This window comes from Raphanus sativus, chromosome 9 (genome assembly GCF_000801105.2).
Source record: "Raphanus sativus cultivar WK10039 chromosome 9, ASM80110v3, whole genome shotgun sequence".
Classification (NCBI taxonomy): domain Eukaryota; kingdom Viridiplantae; phylum Streptophyta; class Magnoliopsida; order Brassicales; family Brassicaceae; genus Raphanus; species Raphanus sativus.
Window position 1 is genome coordinate 9,382,838 of NC_079519.1, and position 6,000 is coordinate 9,388,837.

General features: G+C 34.6%; 1 long non-coding RNA gene across 1 annotated transcript; it reads left to right on the forward strand.

Annotated features, from left to right (window-relative positions):
• The first annotated feature begins 1,555 nt into the window (after positions 1 to 1,555).
• Positions 1,556 to 3,121, forward strand: LOC130499777 (uncharacterized). The gene is made up of 3 exons (XR_008938637.1): positions 1,556 to 1,658; positions 1,747 to 1,840; positions 2,667 to 3,121. It is a non-coding gene; the product is annotated as an uncharacterized LOC130499777 (long non-coding RNA).
• Positions 3,122 to 6,000: the final 2,879 nt, after the last annotated feature.

Sequence of the window (6,000 nt, forward strand, 5' to 3'; positions counted from 1 at the left end):
CTTTGTGACCCGACCTAAGAGAGTGAGCTTGTTATCTTCTATAAGATCCGAGTTATCGCTTGCAGGGAGCAGAACAGGGGCTCTCCGACCTTGTGTAGAAGATTTCCGATCCATGGATTTAGAAGCCTCTGGTACCCATTTTCCTTTCTCGGATCTTGAGTATCGATGCGCCATGCCGGAGTGAGCAGTTGACCTTTGGATGACTGAGAATAGAGCCTTACCACCAAGGTAGGATAATCGAGCGTCGCAGTGTAGACTGAGACAGAGACTTCCGAAGTAGATAAAGCAGCTTCACCACAGTAGTAAGAGAAGGCGTCGTTGAGGTCCTCAGTATCGAGGAAAGGAAGAAATAATTTTGCTTTAGTTTGAGATGTCGCTTCCAGAGAACACCAGATCTACTGAAACTCGTACTCCAAACGCCATTTCTAACACCGTAGAACTAGTCACCATGAGACGGAGATTGTAATCGGTGAAAATCTTCCTCTCCGGTGGACAGGTACGGTGGTCACAGGCGTAATTAGGCGACAGAGCTGCGGAGGAGGGGTGTAGATCTAAGCTTTTGAAATTACTTCGAAAAACGTGCCTGCGAGAAACTTTCGCCGCACGTGCATCTCACCTTCATTCAACAAAACTACAAAAGCTTAGTTTATATTTTTTTTTCCTTTCTGTGTCTAAGAATAATTTATGGATGGGTAAAAAAAGTTAGATAAACGAACCATTTGAATATATATTTCTTTTTTTTGTAGCCGCATCAATCAAATTATTTCCTGAATCACGCAAACATTTTGTTTTTGTTATAAAATTCAAACCTTCGGTTTAGAAACCGAATTATGTTTTTCGTTTGGCGGATCTAGCTACGCATAAGCGAATTTTGTTGTGTATCTGGTCCAAAATCAGAGCAATTCTTTATGTTTCATGTGTTATCTCTGGGTTTTGGATTGAATCAAATAAATCTCGGGTCTTAGGGAGCTATTCTTTTGGTCTCCCTTTCGTGTATTTTATTATATTCCGATTAGTTTGAATTGGTTTATCTTTGTCATAGGATAAGCTTCTGCCTTTTTCCTTGGATATCAGTCTTCACTGGACTTTGTCTTTGCCGGTAATGGACTTGTAGTAAAGCTGTCATGTTGGAAAGGATGGAGTTGATGATGGGTTAAAATTCGATTGATTCATATAGGACTCAGTAGAGTTGGCGTCCTTATGTACGGTCCGACAAAGAATCCTACACCGAATCTGTCACATCCCGGTCCGCCGGTATGTGGGTTTCCTTGTTTTATTAATTTGGTCCAATTTTTTTTAAAGAAGAATGGACTTCTCTACGGTCCATTAGGGTCAAGACCTAGGGGTTTCTTTCTTATAAATAGGAGACTTTCCCTTCTTCTTTCTCTCATTTAGAAATCAGAGCGAAACTCTACAGATTTCCAGAGAGATCTGAAGGCCCTAGCCGTCAACGTTTCTTCTTTTCTCTTCTCTCTTGGCTGATCTCTCTCTCTCTCTCTCTCTTGTTCTCTCTTGGCTGATCTCTCTCTCTCTCTCTCTCTCTCTCTCTCTCTCTCTGAAGGCCGTTGGAGCCAAGCCATCAAAGATCTCTATCAAGTCAATCTCTTCTGTTGTCTAGATCTATCTTGTCTTCTTCCTAGATCTGGTCACTGGTGATGGTAAGTAAGCCCTTGTTATCTTTTTCTTCTTCTCCTTCTCCTTCTAGCTCATACTGTTAGATCTCTCATCTCGGATCTCTGGTGGTAGCACCAATCCTTTATCTTGTAGATCTGGATCGATGAAACCCTTCTGTTGCAGATCTACTTCTTCTCTCTTTTCCATTCGCAGATCTAAGGCTAAGGTGAGGACTGATGTGATCTCTTCTTCATTCTTTCATTATCGCTTCATAATAATAGTTTCTAGCTAAACCATTCATACATACGTGTTATCTATAAGCATACGCGTAGTTGTTTGATAAGTGAACTATATCATATATATACACCTATATATTGTATTTCAATGTGTGAACACCTAGATTTACTCATAGGTTTCTAAATTGAATATGGTTGAATGATGTTTTAGGATTGTATGTAATGATTGTATTGATTGGGGTTATGATATTTGTGGGTGATGTATATGTGGGAGGTGTAAATGAGTTAAGGAAAGGCTTAAGGCCTATGTGTGCCGGTGCAGCGTGGTGGAATTATGTATATGTATGTCTCGAGCGTTGCATCGTTTCTTGTTGAATCATGTGGCAATCGCGTGAGTTGGCATGATTCATCGCCGGAGCGGGCAAAAGGCGTGCCTGTGTATGAAGTAAGAACGTAATAGCGTGATTTCGTGGAGACAACGTGAAACGTATGAACATGGTGGCGGATCAAGCGTGAACCGCTGTCGGTAACTTGATTGCGTGAAGGCGTGAGACAGCATTATGTCATGGAGACAGCGCGATATGAGTTCTCACCTGATAACATGAGGAACGCGGGGACCGAACAAGGTGGCGTGGTCTCATGTTGGCACCGTCATGGTTTATCCTCGTTTCTTGTTTATTGCTCTTGTTTTACTGGATGCTCTAGGTAGAGCTTTTGTTATGTTGTGTGGTGAATGTTGGGTGATGATTTCGGGGCTCCTAGAGCTTACCTTGCTGAGCTTTTGTCGAAATGCTCACCCCTCCTCTTTCTTTTCAGTTTTAGGTTCGGTTCATGTTGGTGGGTTCTTGTCAAAGACGTCATGGGATCATAAAGACATGCACATTGTTTCAGTTTTGTGGCTGGAGACAAGTGTCATGATATCACCGATAATTTCAGCTATGCTGGGTCGAGGTATCACATAATCGATCTGAGTAACCTCAAGGTTATAATCCGGAGATGCAAGATGATCCAACAATGGCGTCGGTGGAAGCAAAAGGGGATTCCGGTGAAGCAGGAAAAATTCTGACGGCGACGGCGTTTCAACCAAAGCAGAACTGGTGTTTCGTGTCTTTACTTCCAAACTCGTGTGCAATAAAGTGGATGCGTGTCATCATGTCTGATAGCGGTGGGGATACGTGGATTAGCTAATCAATCAGTATAATCCGGTCGGTTATTGGCCTAAATTTTAAATTGTATTCGGGTTGGATAGACTTTAATATTATTTCACCATGTAATAGCCTTTGGGCTTTCCATAAATGAAAAATGTCGACAAAAAATGCTATATAGTAATATGGTATTACTTAAAAGAAAGTATATAGTATTACTTCGAATAAAAGAAATCTTGAATCATGCTTCCCAGTTATACAAAATGTTGTCAATTTGTCATACATAAACTTCTACATGAAGAAAACTGAAAACAAAAAAACGTTCAAAAGAACATTCAACAAAATGTGTAATTATGATATTCGATAAATTTTAGTCAAAACAAAACAAACGTTCAAGAAAAACATTCAACATGTTGTGTAATTATGATATTCGATAAATTTTAGTCAGCCTACATTATTAAGATAAAAATGGTCCAAAGACTCATTAGTAATTAAATCAAACCCATATGGCTGAAAAAAAGAAAATACAACCCATACAACCCACTCCTTTTAGGGGTTAATGGACTTATATTTGATATTTCTCGTACGACCATTTAAAGTCTACTAGATTTTGACCCGTGCGATCGCACGGATATTTATTTTCTGTTTTTAGTTTTTTTTATTATTAAATGATGTATTTGTAATATTTGATAATAAATTTATATCGAAAACTAATTTTTGCAGTTATAACAAAAATTAAAAATTTAATAAAATATTTTTATATAAATTCAGTTATCCTAATTAAAATAGTATAGGTGTGGGTCATAATGCTTTCGAATTCCAAATATTTGGAATTTATATTAATATAAATTTGTTAAAAAACAATCACACTCGGTATTTAATTTTAAATCTTAATTTGGGTGTACTAAATGTTATATTTGTAAATGTAATCATATTAAATTAAGTAATTTTATATTTTTGCGTTTAACGTAAAATGTATCACCGACACTGGAGATCACCTAAACAAATCTAACATTTATATGATTAGATGTATGTGTAAGATATATAACAAACAAATTTTTTAAATGATAAGTATGAAAATACACAATATGGTTAGTATGCTATTAAACATGATACATTACTTATAAAATTTGTAAGAATAAATAATTGTTAGACTTTTAACAAATTTGTGACATATAAAAATTAAGATTATAATTTGTAAGAAAATGAAATGTAATATAATATATATTTGATCTAACTGCTAATTCATTATAAATGGGCTTACGTGTTCAATAATTTTCAGATTGAATTTTGACAATTAGTTTTCATAATTACTGTAGACTAATGAGAAAATCAATGGAAAATAATTTTTTGAAAATAAATAAAGTGATTCAGTTTCTATATCTTGTAGTAGAGATGGGCGTTCGGATATTCATTCGGATTTGATTCAGGTCTCTTTGGGTTTTAGATTTTTGGGATGAAAGGTTTTAACCTCATTCGGTATTTATAATTTCGGTTCATGTTCTGGTTCGGATAACTCATTTGAATTGTTTAAAAAAAAAAAAATTCTTAAAATATAAAAGTAAAAATTTATATAACAAATAAATTTAAATAACGTATGGCAAAAGCTTAAACTTAACATAAAAATTGTTTTGGTTCAAATATTAAAAGATAGTGATCTCCTACCATATCATATGCTATTTTTATTATCATTAAATGTGGTAAATTTAGAATTAGGAAATGTATTTATTAAACTGAAAAGACAACATTAATAAAATTTTAAATAATTTCGAAATTTATTTAATAGAAAAAGAAAATTAAATTTTATATTAGGATAACACATTAACTCAACTGAAAAAGACAACATTAAAATAGGTAACTTAATTTATATTAGAACAACACATTAACTCAACAGGAAAAGACAAGCATTAAATTAGGTAGTTTAATTTAATTCTCAGTGGCATTTAGGCGTAAATACTGTACAACTTGTAGGGTTAATCCATATGTGTACTTCTGTTTTAATAAAGTAGATTTACATAAATCTTTGTTTTATTGGTTATAATATTCCGTTCTGATTATCCAAACCACCTCATAAGCGTGGACATTCGGGATCCCAATCGGGTTTCAATTTTATCCAATCGGGTTTCGTTTTTTCGGGTTTATCAAAATCAACCAAATTCGGATTATTTAAAAGTTCGGTTCGGGACCGGTTAGGATTCTATCGAGTTCGGGTCGGGGTTAGTTTAAATCTTCATAGAACCGGTACAACCCAATTTACTTTCGGGTTCTGGTCCCAATCAGTTTTTCGGTTTAAAAATATCTGATTTATACTTATTTTGTAACCAAAACATAAGTAAAATTGGTTGTTTTGGTTTTGAATACCTAATTTGTACATTTTTGTAACCAAAACATAAACAAAATCGATTTAAAAATAAGAAAAGAACATCAACCATAATCATTTAAAATCAAAACAAAGGGAAATCATAAAACGAAAACTACAACCTCATGGAATGATAAACATGTTTTATTGAAAACAAAATCTAAATCTAAATATTTCAAAATTCAACAGTCACGTTTAATCATCAATCTTCATGTATTAGAACCACCAACATTTATGTAATAGATAAATATTTCAGATGTCCAATATATTTTAATGTGTTTTGAATACATATTATGAATTGAGATTATGTTTGGTATAGATCTTTTGGGATTTTGAATGTTTCGGGTTCTATCGGATATCCATTTAGATTCGGGTTCGGTTCAGATAATACCTATAATCCGAAATACCAAAAAACAAGATACATTCGGTATTTATAGCGGGTTCGGATCGTTCGGATTCATTTTTATCGGATCGGATTTGGTTCGGATTTTCGGATTCGGTTTATTTGCCCAGCCCTACCACCTCAAATTTAAGTGGTACAACGTTCATTCGTGATCAGAAAAAACTAAGATTTATATTCGGTTTATTAAAAGTTAGTAGTACTTACTAAAAATGACAGTTTTGCGAATTATTTGCTCTATCCACT